Source organism: Phyllobates terribilis, unplaced genomic scaffold (assembly GCF_046119375.1).
Source record: "Phyllobates terribilis strain yellow unplaced genomic scaffold, ASM4611937v1 Scaffold_170__1_contigs__length_4071412, whole genome shotgun sequence".
Classification (NCBI taxonomy): domain Eukaryota; kingdom Metazoa; phylum Chordata; class Amphibia; order Anura; family Dendrobatidae; genus Phyllobates; species Phyllobates terribilis.
The window spans coordinates 435961-450166 of NW_027362930.1; the positions used below are offsets into that span (position 1 = coordinate 435961).

General features: G+C 43.9%; 7 non-coding genes across 7 annotated transcripts; all 7 read right to left on the minus strand.

The window, feature by feature from the left end:
* Positions 1-672: 672 nt before the first annotated feature.
* On the minus strand, positions 673-863 carry LOC141212039 (U2 spliceosomal RNA). Its single transcript, XR_012281858.1, has one exon. It is a non-coding gene; the product is annotated as a U2 spliceosomal RNA (small nuclear RNA).
* A 1115-nt stretch (positions 864-1978) lies between these two features.
* Positions 1979-2169, minus strand: LOC141211635 (U2 spliceosomal RNA). The gene has a single exon (XR_012281599.1). It is a non-coding gene; the product is annotated as a U2 spliceosomal RNA (small nuclear RNA).
* A 1115-nt stretch (positions 2170-3284) lies between these two features.
* LOC141212050 (U2 spliceosomal RNA) lies at positions 3285-3475 on the minus strand. Its single transcript, XR_012281869.1, has one exon. It is a non-coding gene; the product is annotated as a U2 spliceosomal RNA (small nuclear RNA).
* A 1115-nt stretch (positions 3476-4590) lies between these two features.
* Positions 4591-4781, minus strand: LOC141211646 (U2 spliceosomal RNA). Its single transcript, XR_012281605.1, has one exon. It is a non-coding gene; the product is annotated as a U2 spliceosomal RNA (small nuclear RNA).
* Positions 4782-5896: 1115 nt separating this feature from the next.
* Positions 5897-6087, minus strand: LOC141211658 (U2 spliceosomal RNA). The gene has a single exon (XR_012281614.1). It is a non-coding gene; the product is annotated as a U2 spliceosomal RNA (small nuclear RNA).
* A 1115-nt stretch (positions 6088-7202) lies between these two features.
* Positions 7203-7393, minus strand: LOC141211468 (U2 spliceosomal RNA). Its single transcript, XR_012281442.1, has one exon. It is a non-coding gene; the product is annotated as a U2 spliceosomal RNA (small nuclear RNA).
* Positions 7394-8508: 1115 nt separating this feature from the next.
* LOC141211777 (U2 spliceosomal RNA) lies at positions 8509-8697 on the minus strand. The gene has a single exon (XR_012281698.1). It is a non-coding gene; the product is annotated as a U2 spliceosomal RNA (small nuclear RNA).
* Positions 8698-14206: the final 5509 nt, after the last annotated feature.

Here is a 14206-nt window from a genome sequence, read left to right on the forward strand (position 1 = left end):
CATCTACTGCAGGCAGGATACCTGGCTGGCTGAATGTCGCTGAGAAGCTCACAGAGACCGCCATAAGCAACAGTTTAACAGAATGCCACAGACTAATCAACCAAACTTTTTGGGTTGGGTTCTCTTTTATAGTCTGCAGGCATTAAATGAAAGAAGTCAGTGTTCCAGCAGAAGGAGACAACGTTTCAGAAAAGGCATTGTAGCAAACCAAAAAAGAAATTTTAAGCGCAGCAGAGTAACCAGCGCACATACCTGTTAGCTCAGGTGAGTTTAAAAGGCTGCTGTTGATAACAAGGGCATTTGCTAAATAGATGGTGTGTGTGCAACAATATACTGAAAGGTCAATTATATTGTGCAGCTTATCTCACCACCTGTAGTTATTTAGGTGAAAGCTCCAAAATGCTTGCCTAATATGTCTGTTTATCCAAAAGGAAGTAAAAAGGGAGAGCTAGAAAGATAGCATTGCATCACATTACATGGCAATGCAATGCACAGTTGCTGAAGTTGAACCAAAATGAGCTTGTAATCTGGCTTCTGCAACTTTGAACATGAAAAATCCAATGAGGAGAAGAAAAGCAAAGCCAAAGAGTCCATCCCAAAATCCGACAAACAAGCAAAATGAACAAAAAACATTGAATTCAATTCTTTCTGATTTTAGAAACTGCATTAAAGAAGGGGTGCACCGGTCCTGGAGATAATGCAATACCAGGTCAATGCGTGGAGTGGACAGAGCAAGCTCTTTTTCCATCTCCCTGTTCTAAAAATCCATTTAATATATGGTCCCCAGATAGGGGACGTATCAGATATTAAACTGATAAGAACAGATACTACACTTGATCTTAGCCAAAAGGCCGAGAAGCGATAACCAGAATTGGTTTCAAACTACGGAGCCACCCAAGGATCCTGAAAAGTCCATTTGTGGAGATGAGCTCCTGGACTCCCGTTAAGAAGACATGTTGTCAACCTCTAGATCCCTTACATGCCTGCACTTTTCGGCTTGCTGCTGCTGCAATCCACGCGTTTTAGATCTGCATAACTCCACCTCTTTAAACACAGCACCTTCACCCCCTGCTGTTCCCACCCGCCTCAACACCGTTGGAAGGGAGGAGAACCAATTAAGGCGGGGGGTGGGGTGGAACGAGCAGCTGTCTACCCTTAGCAGGAGGGCTCCTGATTACATACCTCTCCTGCTGCTGCTGCTGCTGGCTGTCCAGCAGCAGACTGAAGGTGGCTGCTGCTGTGCACAGGTATATAAAGGCTCAGAGCCTATTATGACACGCGCAGCCAGCGTTCCATTGCCACATTCCATCTACTGCAGGCAGGATACCTGGCTGGCTGAATGTCGCTGAGAAGCTCACAGAGACCGCCATAAGCAACAGTTTAACAGAATGCCACAGACTAATCAACCAAACTTTTTGGGTTGGGTTCTCTTTTATAGTCTGCAGGCATTAAATGAAAGAAGTCAGTGTTCCAGCAGAAGGAGACAACGTTTCAGAAAAGGCATTGTAGCAAACCAAAATAGAAATTTTAAGCGCAGCAGAGTAACCAGCGCACATACCTGTTAGCTCAGGTGAGTTTAAAAGGCTGCTGTTGATAACAAGGGCATTTGCTAAATAGATGGTGTGTGTGCAACAATATACTGAAAGGTCAATTATATTGTGCAGCTTATCTCACCACCTGTAGTTATTTAGGTGAAAGCTCCAAAATGCTTGCCTAATATGTCTGTTTATCCAAAAGGAAGTAAAAAGGGAGAGCTAGAAAGATAGCATTGCATCACATTACATGGCAATGCAATGCACAGTTGCTGAAGTTGAACCAAAATGAGCTTGTAATCTGGCTTCTGCAACTTTGAACATGAAAAATCCAATGAGGAGAAGAAAAGCAAAGCCAAAGAGTCCATCCCAAAATCCGACAAACAAGCAAAATGAACAAAAAACATTGAATTCAATTCTTTCTGATTTTAGAAACTGCATTAAAGAAGGGGTGCACCGGTCCTGGAGATACTGCAATACCAGGTCAATGCGTGGAGTGGACAGAGCAAGCTCTTTTTCCATCTCCCTGTTCTAAAAATCCATTTAATATATGGTCCCCAGATAGGGGACGTATCAGATATTAAACTGATAAGAACAGATACTACACTTGATCTTAGCCAAAAGGCCGAGAAGCGATAACCAGAATTGGTTTCAAACTACGGAGCCACCCAAGGATCCTGAAAAGTCCATTTGTGGAGATGAGCTCCTGGACTCCCGTTAAGAAGACATGTTGTCAACCTCTAGATCCCTTACATGCCTGCACTTTTCGGCTTGCTGCTGCTGCAATCCACGCGTTTTAGATCTGCATAACTCCACCTCTTTAAACACAGCACCTTCACCCCCTGCTGTTCCCACCCGCCTCAACACCGTTGGAAGGGAGGAGAACCAATTAAGGCGGGGGGTGGGGTGGAACGAGCAGCTGTCTACCCTTAGCAGGAGGGCTCCTGATTACATACCTCTCCTGCTGCTGCTGCTGCTGGCTGTCCAGCAGCAGACTGAAGGTGGCTGCTGCTGTGCACAGGTATATAAAGGCTCAGAGCCTATTATGACACGCGCAGCCAGCGTTCCATTGCCACATTCCATCTACTGCAGGCAGGATACCTGGCTGGCTGAATGTCGCTGAGAAGCTCACAGAGACCGCCATAAGCAACAGTTTAACAGAATGCCACAGACTAATCAACCAAACTTTTTGGGTTGGGTTCTCTTTTATAGTCTGCAGGCATTAAATGAAAGAAGTCAGTGTTCCAGCAGAAGGAGACAACGTTTCAGAAAAGGCATTGTAGCAAACCAAAATAGAAATTTTAAGCGCAGCAGAGTAACCAGCGCACATACCTGTTAGCTCAGGTGAGTTTAAAAGGCTGCTGTTGATAACAAGGGCATTTGCTAAATAGATGGTGTGTGTGCAACAATATACTGAAAGGTCAATTATATTGTGCAGCTTATCTCACCACCTGTAGTTATTTAGGTGAAAGCTCCAAAATGCTTGCCTAATATGTCTGTTTATCCAAAAGGAAGTAAAAAGGGAGAGCTAGAAAGATAGCATTGCATCACATTACATGGCAATGCAATGCACAGTTGCTGAAGTTGAACCAAAATGAGCTTGTAATCTGGCTTCTGCAACTTTGAACATGAAAAATCCAATGAGGAGAAGAAAAGCAAAGCCAAAGAGTCCATCCCAAAATCCGACAAACAAGCAAAATGAACAAAAAACATTGAATTCAATTCTTTCTGATTTTAGAAACTGCATTAAAGAAGGGGTGCACCGGTCCTGGAGATAATGCAATACCAGGTCAATGCGTGGAGTGGACAGAGCAAGCTCTTTTTCCATCTCCCTGTTCTAAAAATCCATTTAATATATGGTCCCCAGATAGGGGACGTATCAGATATTAAACTGATAAGAACAGATACTACACTTGATCTTAGCCAAAAGGCCGAGAAGCGATAACCAGAATTGGTTTCAAACTACGGAGCCACCCAAGGATCCTGAAAAGTCCATTTGTGGAGATGAGCTCCTGGACTCCCGTTAAGAAGACATGTTGTCAACCTCTAGATCCCTTACATGCCTGCACTTTTCGGCTTGCTGCTGCTGCAATCCACGCGTTTTAGATCTGCATAACTCCACCTCTTTAAACACAGCACCTTCACCCCCTGCTGTTCCCACCCGCCTCAACACCGTTGGAAGGGAGGAGAACCAATTAAGGCGGGGGGTGGGGTGGAACGAGCAGCTGTCTACCCTTAGCAGGAGGGCTCCTGATTACATACCTCTCCTGCTGCTGCTGCTGCTGGCTGTCCAGCAGCAGACTGAAGGTGGCTGCTGCTGTGCACAGGTATATAAAGGCTCAGAGCCTATTATGACACGCGCAGCCAGCGTTCCATTGCCACATTCCATCTACTGCAGGCAGGATACCTGGCTGGCTGAATGTCGCTGAGAAGCTCACAGAGACCGCCATAAGCAACAGTTTAACAGAATGCCACAGACTAATCAACCAAACTTTTTGGGTTGGGTTCTCTTTTATAGTCTGCAGGCATTAAATGAAAGAAGTCAGTGTTCCAGCAGAAGGAGACAACGTTTCAGAAAAGGCATTGTAGCAAACCAAAATAGAAATTTTAAGCGCAGCAGAGTAACCAGCGCACATACCTGTTAGCTCAGGTGAGTTTAAAAGGCTGCTGTTGATAACAAGGGCATTTGCTAAATAGATGGTGTGTGTGCAACAATATACTGAAAGGTCAATTATATTGTGCAGCTTATCTCACCACCTGTAGTTATTTAGGTGAAAGCTCCAAAATGCTTGCCTAATATGTCTGTTTATCCAAAAGGAAGTAAAAAGGGAGAGCTAGAAAGATAGCATTGCATCACATTACATGGCAATGCAATGCACAGTTGCTGAAGTTGAACCAAAATGAGCTTGTAATCTGGCTTCTGCAACTTTGAACATGAAAAATCCAATGAGGAGAAGAAAAGCAAAGCCAAAGAGTCCATCCCAAAATCCGACAAACAAGCAAAATGAACAAAAAACATTGAATTCAATTCTTTCTGATTTTAGAAACTGCATTAAAGAAGGGGTGCACCGGTCCTGGAGATACTGCAATACCAGGTCAATGCGTGGAGTGGACAGAGCAAGCTCTTTTTCCATCTCCCTGTTCTAAAAATCCATTTAATATATGGTCCCCAGATAGGGGACGTATCAGATATTAAACTGATAAGAACAGATACTACACTTGATCTTAGCCAAAAGGCCGAGAAGCGATAACCAGAATTGGTTTCAAACTACGGAGCCACCCAAGGATCCTGAAAAGTCCATTTGTGGAGATGAGCTCCTGGACTCCCGTTAAGAAGACATGTTGTCAACCTCTAGATCCCTTACATGCCTGCACTTTTCGGCTTGCTGCTGCTGCAATCCACGCGTTTTAGATCTGCATAACTCCACCTCTTTAAACACAGCACCTTCACCCCCTGCTGTTCCCACCCGCCTCAACACCGTTGGAAGGGAGGAGAACCAATTAAGGCGGGGGGTGGGGTGGAACGAGCAGCTGTCTACCCTTAGCAGGAGGGCTCCTGATTACATACCTCTCCTGCTGCTGCTGCTGCTGGCTGTCCAGCAGCAGACTGAAGGTGGCTGCTGCTGTGCACAGGTATATAAAGGCTCAGAGCCTATTATGACACGCGCAGCCAGCGTTCCATTGCCACATTCCATCTACTGCAGGCAGGATACCTGGCTGGCTGAATGTCGCTGAGAAGCTCACAGAGACCGCCATAAGCAACAGTTTAACAGAATGCCACAGACTAATCAACCAAACTTTTTGGGTTGGGTTCTCTTTTATAGTCTGCAGGCATTAAATGAAAGAAGTCAGTGTTCCAGCAGAAGGAGACAACGTTTCAGAAAAGGCATTGTAGCAAACCAAAATAGAAATTTTAAGCGCAGCAGAGTAACCAGCGCACATACCTGTTAGCTCAGGTGAGTTTAAAAGGCTGCTGTTGATAACAAGGGCATTTGCTAAATAGATGGTGTGTGTGCAACAATATACTGAAAGGTCAATTATATTGTGCAGCTTATCTCACCACCTGTAGTTATTTAGGTGAAAGCTCCAAAATGCTTGCCTAATATGTCTGTTTATCCAAAAGGAAGTAAAAAGGGAGAGCTAGAAAGATAGCATTGCATCACATTACATGGCAATGCAATGCACAGTTGCTGAAGTTGAACCAAAATGAGCTTGTAATCTGGCTTCTGCAACTTTGAACATGAAAAATCCAATGAGGAGAAGAAAAGCAAAGCCAAAGAGTCCATCCCAAAATCCGACAAACAAGCAAAATGAACAAAAAACATTGAATTCAATTCTTTCTGATTTTAGAAACTGCATTAAAGAAGGGGTGCACCGGTCCTGGAGATACTGCAATACCAGGTCAATGCGTGGAGTGGACAGAGCAAGCTCTTTTTCCATCTCCCTGTTCTAAAAATCCATTTAATATATGGTCCCCAGATAGGGGACGTATCAGATATTAAACTGATAAGAACAGATACTACACTTGATCTTAGCCAAAAGGCCGAGAAGCGATAACCAGAATTGGTTTCAAACTACGGAGCCACCCAAGGATCCTGAAAAGTCCATTTGTGGAGATGAGCTCCTGGACTCCCGTTAAGAAGACATGTTGTCAACCTCTAGATCCCTTACATGCCTGCACTTTTCGGCTTGCTGCTGCTGCAATCCACGCGTTTTAGATCTGCATAACTCCACCTCTTTAAACACAGCACCTTCACCCCCTGCTGTTCCCACCCGCCTCAACACCGTTGGAAGGGAGGAGAACCAATTAAGGCGGGGGGTGGGGTGGAACGAGCAGCTGTCTACCCTTAGCAGGAGGGCTCCTGATTACATACCTCTCCTGCTGCTGCTGCTGCTGGCTGTCCAGCAGCAGACTGAAGGTGGCTGCTGCTGTGCACAGGTATATAAAGGCTCAGAGCCTATTATGACACGCGCAGCCAGCGTTCCATTGCCACATTCCATCTACTGCAGGCAGGATACCTGGCTGGCTGAATGTCGCTGAGAAGCTCACAGAGACCGCCATAAGCAACAGTTTAACAGAATGCCACAGACTAATCAACCAAACTTTTTGGGTTGGGTTCTCTTTTATAGTCTGCAGGCATTAAATGAAAGAAGTCAGTGTTCCAGCAGAAGGAGACAACGTTTCAGAAAAGGCATTGTAGCAAACCAAAAAAGAAATTTTAAGCGCAGCAGAGTAACCAGCGCACATACCTGTTAGCTCAGGTGAGTTTAAAAGGCTGCTGTTGATAACAAGGGCATTTGCTAAATAGATGGTGTGTGTGCAACAATATACTGAAAGGTCAATTATATTGTGCAGCTTATCTCACCACCTGTAGTTATTTAGGTGAAAGCTCCAAAATGCTTGCCTAATATGTCTGTTTATCCAAAAGGAAGTAAAAAGGGAGAGCTAGAAAGATAGCATTGCATCACATTACATGGCAATGCAATGCACAGTTGCTGAAGTTGAACCAAAATGAGCTTGTAATCTGGCTTCTGCAACTTTGAACATGAAAAATCCAATGAGGAGAAGAAAAGCAAAGCCAAAGAGTCCATCCCAAAATCCGACAAACAAGCAAAATGAACAAAAAACATTGAATTCAATTCTTTCTGATTTTAGAAACTGCATTAAAGAAGGGGTGCACCGGTCCTGGAGATGCTGCAATACCAGGTCAATGCGTGGAGTGGACAGAGCAAGCTCTTTTTCCATCTCCCTGTTCTAAAAATCCATTTAATATATGGTCCCCAGATAGGGGACGTATCAGATATTAAACTGATAAGAACAGATACTACACTTGATCTTAGCCAAAAGGCCGAGAAGCGATAACCAGAATTGGTTTCAAACTACGGAGCCACCCAAGGATCCTGAAAAGTCCATTTGTGGAGATGAGCTCCTGGACTCCCGTTAAGAAGACATGTTGTCAACCTCTAGATCCCTTACATGCCTGCACTTTTCGGCTTGCTGCTGCTGCAATTCACGCGTTTTAGATCTGCATAACTCCACCTCTTTAAACACAGCACCTTCACCCCCTGCTGTTCCCACCCGCCTCAACACCGTTGGAAGGGAGGAGAACCAATTAAGGCGGGGGGTGGGGTGGAATGAGCAGCTGTCTACCCTTAGCAGGAGGGCTCCTGATTACATACCTCTCCTGCTGCTGCTGCTGCTGGCTGTCCAGCAGCAGACTGAAGGTGGCTGCTGCTGTGCACAGGTATATAAAGGCTCAGAGCCTATTATGACACGCGCAGCCAGCGTTCCATTGCCACATTCCATCTACTGCAGGCAGGATACCTGGCTGGCTGAATGTCGCTGAGAAGCTCACAGAGACCGCCATAAGCAACAGTTTAACAGAATGCCACAGACTAATCAACCAAACTTTTTGGGTTGGGTTCTCTTTTATAGTCTGCAGGCATTAAATGAAAGAAGTCAGTGTTCCAGCAGAAGGAGACAACGTTTCAGAAAAGGCATTGTAGCAAACCAAAAAAGAAATTTTAAGCGCAGCAGAGTAACCAGCGCACATACCTGTTAGCTCAGGTGAGTTTAAAAGGCTGCTGTTGATAACAAGGGCATTTGCTAAATAGATGGTGTGTGTGCAACAATATACTGAAAGGTCAATTATATTGTGCAGCTTATCTCACCACCTGTAGTTATTTAGGTGAAAGCTCCAAAATGCTTGCCTAATATGTCTGTTTATCCAAAAGGAAGTAAAAAGGGAGAGCTAGAAAGATAGCATTGCATCACATTACATGGCAATGCAATGCACAGTTGCTGAAGTTGAACCAAAATGAGCTTGTAATCTGGCTTCTGCAACTTTGAACATGAAAAATCCAATGAGGAGAAGAAAAGCAAAGCCAAAGAGTCCATCCCAAAATCCGACAAACAAGCAAAATGAACAAAAAACATTGAATTCAATTCTTTCTGATTTTAGAAACTGCATTAAAGAAGGGGTGCACCGGTCCTGGAGATACTGCAATACCAGGTCAATGCGTGGAGTGGACAGAGCAAGCTCTTTTTCCATCTCCCTGTTCTAAAAATCCATTTAATATATGGTCCCCAGATAGGGGACGTATCAGATATTAAACTGATAAGAACAGATTTTTTTTTTTTTTTTTTTTTCCCTCAGATGGGGAAATCCACGGTCTATAGTCACGACCAAAGGAACTTCCTTCCAAACAGCTGCATCATCTCAACGACACAAATGCTGCTCCCATCATCACCGGAAAAATTTTTATTTCTTCTTTTTAAACCTTACACAGAAAACAAGATCAAGAAGTATTTACAAAATATCTCCACTTTTTAACTTTCCATATTCCCTCCGCATCCACTTCCCCTCTCCTCTTTTTGTCCCATAAGAAACACACATACATCTTCCCCATAATCACCTTCACACTATCCTTTACAGCAATTTCCTTCCTTTTAAACACATACACATTCCTCACATCCCATAACACTTCCTTTATACATGCAAGCATCAACCACAAGACTCTTTCCTTCGTCCCATCACATATTCCCAAACCAAACATAAACAACTCAAAGGACAACAAATTCACACCACACAATTCTTTACACAAAGGCCCCATTCTCCCAATCACATCTCTAGCATACTGGCAATTCCAAAAAACATGCAACACACTTTCCCTTCCACCACAGCCATTTCATGGACACGTTTCACTCCTCACTAAACCTCTATTCCTCTGAAACTCTCTTACTGGCAACACTCCATGCAAAGACTGCCACACAACCTCACTCTGCTTATTTGTCATACCACCCATCCGCACCTTCTTCCATACTTTTTGCACATCACACCCTCTCACCAAATTTATTCCACTCTCCATTTCTCTACACTCAATCATCCTGTACACAGCCTTCTTATTTCCCAACAACCTCACATCCACATCACACAACTCATACTTCACCAAAAACTTATAAACCCACACATACCACACGGGCACCTCAAAAGCAACCGGACACCGCAAATCCCTCTCTCTCCACTTCAAACGAAAAGAATAAGCCCCAAATAAATATCCACACATACATGAAAACTTTCCATCGCCCATAATCACTTTCAGCACAAACACCACAATATTCACACCCAAAAAAACTTCTAAATTTGGAAAACCCAAACCACCTTTCTCCATACGCTTCACCAACACTTCCCTCCGCGCCCTCTCCATTTTAGAATTCCACAAAAAAACAAACAAAATCCTATTCAATCCTCTCAAAACCATATAACCTGGTGGAAACACAACTGCAACATATAAAAAAATAGGCAACACCACGCTTTTAATGACTAAGATTTTTCCAAAGAAAGTAAGGCTTCTCAACTTCCAAAAACATAACTTCTTTTCAACCTTCTCTTTCGCGTCATCCCAACTTTCTTTCCCATCCAATCTTTCTGAAAACTTCACTCCCAAAACCTTAATGGGCCCATTCACTACGTTCACACCTACATCTCTACTCAAAATACCACTTCCAAAAACCTTACACTCACTCTTTTCCCAATTCACTTTAAATGCAGACGCACCACAAAAGATAGACACTAACAACTTCACCCGCCTCACCGAACATTCAGAATCACATAATACACACACGTCATCCATATAACCACTCACCTTCCACTCTCTTCCTCCACCTCCCGGCACTTGCACACCTCGAACCACTTTATCCTTCCTCAACATACACAACAAAGGTTCAATTGCACAAATAAAAGCCACAGGGGATAACGGACACCCCTGCCTCACGCCCGAATGCACATTCACTCTCCTACCGACATAACCGTTCATTAAAACACAACTATAAATATCTGTATATAGACTTCTCACTCTCCCAACAAAATCAGCAGGAAAACCCATTCTCAGCAACACTCTAAACAAAAAACCATGCGACAACCTATCATACGCCTTTTCAAAATCCAGGCTCAACAAAAACACACTCTTCTTCCGGCTCATACAATCCCATAGACAATCTCTCAATATACACACACACTCGTGAATCCGTCTCCCAGGTACTGCACAACACTGCTCATCCCCAATCACACTCTCTATCACATCACGCATCCTATTTGCCATTAATTTTGCGTAGATCTTATAATCACAGTTCAATAATGTTATTGGCCTCCAGTTTTTCAGACTCTTCAAATCACCCTTTTTCGGAATCAATACAACCATACCTGCACGCATACTACCTGCCACCTCCATATTTTCCCACATATACTTACAAAAATCCACAAAATCACTCCCAATCACATCCCACATCATGCGGTAAAATTCTACTGGAAGACCATCCCCCCCCGGCGTCTTATTCAAAGCCATACTACACATAACCTTCCATACTTCATCACTTGTCACAGCATCCATCACCCTCTCTCTTTCCGCCTCATTCAATTTACTCTCTAACGTACTCAAAACATCATTCTCCAAACACTCATCCCTCCACTTTACAGCATACAAATCCTCATAAAACTTTGCCACTTCCTCACACATATCCTCTCCACTCACCTCGCTTCCATCTGCTCCATTCAACACACACATATTTTGCTTTTTCCCAAAAACCTTCTTGAAAAAAAAACGTGAACATTTTTCATCATACTCCAAATTATCAACTTTTGCTCTAAAGACAATACTCCTCCCTTTTTCCAACAAGAACTCATGAACCTCCTTTTTCACTTGTAAAATATCCTCCTCCACCTCCATCCCTCCCTCCCTCAATTTATACAAGAAACTTAAACGTGCATTTAAACTCACAAAATGTCTCCTCTTGACTGCTGCCATCTTATAACCCAAATTTTTGAAAAAATTTTTTGTCTGTTTTTTAACCCAATCCCACCACCCACAAACATTCCCAAAACCATTTTTACACTCACACCACTCCTCATACCGTCTTGCATATTCCTTTCTTACTTCCTCATACTCCAATAACTTAACATTCAACTTCCACAAACCTTTCCCAAACACCCCATTCACATTCACATCCAACTCACACGACATGCACACATGATCTGAAAACAAAACATTCTCCTGCTTATAGTCAACAGGAATCATATTTTTTGAAATAAAACAGTAATCCAATCTAGATTGTATTCTTCCACTTTCGGAAAAGAAGGTATTTAACAAAGGCCTCACTTTACATACACTTTGCATATCATGCAAATCAAAATCACTAACCAACTCTAACAAAGTTTTCCCAGACACATCCACATTCACTCTCCCCACATCACAATTCATATCACCCACAATCACCACAGGCATTCTTCCCGGAACAAAAAGTTTAATTTTTTCAAATAACTTTTTCCGGTCATTTTTCTCCACCGGCGCATAAACATTAATAACACAAAATTTAACATTTTTATACTCAAAATTTGCTAAAATGCACCTCCCCACATCAATCACCACATAATCACTCAAAACCACCTCCCTCCCTTTAACTAAAATCCCCACACCATCATTTTTATTACATGCACTCCCCGACCACACAGATGCTCCATGAGACCATTCATCTCCTCTCACCCCATCCACCACTCCACACTCTTGCAAACAAAAAATCGATGCATTCTTCATAGCCAAAAAATCAAAAATTGCAGCCCTCCTGGCCTTATTTTTAAACACTCTCACATTTTGTGAAATTATAGTAAAACCCATTTTTTCCTTTTTTAAACCTCCTAAAAAAAAACGAAAACAGAAAAGTTACAAAAACACTACAAAAACTCCACTCACAAGAAAAAGCCTTTGACTTAAGTCAAAGCTTATAATAGGCATTATCACGCATATTGCAAGGCAACCTTAACCAGCACCCCCACTATCTTCTTCCACCATCTGAACCGAGCAACTCGTTTCCGAGCCGCTAGCAGCATCACCATCACCCCACCTTGCTTTCTTGGCACCCACTTTTCGCTGCGGTGCCTTGATATCTTCTTCATCATTTGCCCCACCACCCTCCCTGTGACACTTTCTACTCCCCCCACCCTCATCGGAGAAGTACTCCTCAATATTCTCAGGATCTGAAGGGTGTGATGACCCTTCCCCAGTTTCCATACAATCTGCAGCATCTACAGCGTCCTGAAAGTCCAACGTATCCGGACACCTTCCTTCTCCCGCTGCATTCATCTGCCCCTCCATTCTCCTCAATTCTTTCACAAGCTCCTTCTCCATTTTAGGTGCCTTTTTCTCCTTCTGGTAAGCAGGCCTCAGACTCACAGTTTCAGGGGCAGACCTTTCACTCCGCCTCCTCTGCTCTCTCTCCATTCTAGCAGTTTCTCTTTCTATCTGCTGCAAAACCCTCCTCTCCTCCTCCTCCTTCTTCCTCTCCTTATCAGTTTTCCTGGGCACACCCTGCGGGCAATCTTTAAACATGTGCTCACCACTTCCACACATGTCACAAGCCTTGGGCTTCGGGCACGCACTTGCCACATGCCCCTCCTCTTTGCAGTTACGGCAACATTGCCCTTTCTTACATGCATCCTGCACATGTCCAAAGCAGTAACATTTCCTGCAATACATAGGCTGCCCTACATAGTAAAGGAAGCCCCTATGTCCCGCCACAGAAAAATTCGCAGGAGGATGTCTAAAGCCTCCCACACTTCCAGGATCCTTCTTCAGTTTCACCCGAAACTTGTATTTGCAGTTGAAAATACCTAAAGAATTAAACTGCTTTTCCCCTTTACGCACATAATCACAGTACCGTGCAAGGAAGCCTTCAAGCAATGCTGGCTCAGTAAAAGGGTTATAAACTGTTACCCACACAAACTTTTCTTGAAGTCCAAACAAGGGTTCAAACCACACCCCTTCCAAAAAAGGATCATCAGTGTGACTCCGAAGCCACTCAAACACATCAAGGCAGGTATTTTCTTCTACAAAAGTCACGTCATATGTACCTGATTTAGGAAACTCGTTGACGCTGTAGAAGTCGCCTCGTTTTGCTCCAGCTTTTCCTTCCAAAAGTTTCTCCACGATGAAAGACACATTATTCCTCTCGGAAACTGATGGATCCACTCCAATTCGGATAGTATTCTTCACGAAGTTCATCTTCAAAACCTGTCGGTATATTACCACAGAAAATCGCCAAATCCTTTCGCAAAAAGGCCTGGATTCCTCCAGAGAACTCGCACCTATCAGGCTGCAACCAAATGGTCTTAGCCAAAAGGCCGAGAAGCGATAACCAGAATTGGTTTCAAACTACGGAGCCACCCAAGGATCCTGAAAAGTCCATTTGTGGAGATGAGCTCCTGGACTCCCGTTAAGAAGACATGTTGTCAACCTCTAGATCCCTTACATGCCTGCACTTTTCGGCTTGCTGCTGCTGCAATCCACGCGTTTTAGATCTGCATAACTCCACCTCTTTAAACACAGCACCTTCACCCCCTGCTGTTCCCACCCGCCTCAACACCGTTGGAAGGGAGGAGAACCAATTAAGGCAGGGGGTGGGGTGGAACGAGCAGCTGTCTACCCTTAGCAGGAGGGCTCCTGATTACATACCTCTCCTGCTGCTGCTGCTGCTGGCTGTCCAGCAGCAGACTGAAGGTGGCTGCTGCTGTGCACAGGTATATAAAGGCTCAGAGCCTATTATGACACGCGCAGCCAGCGTTCCATTGCCACATTCCATCTACTGCAGGCAGGATACCTGGCTGGCTGAATGTCGCTGAGAA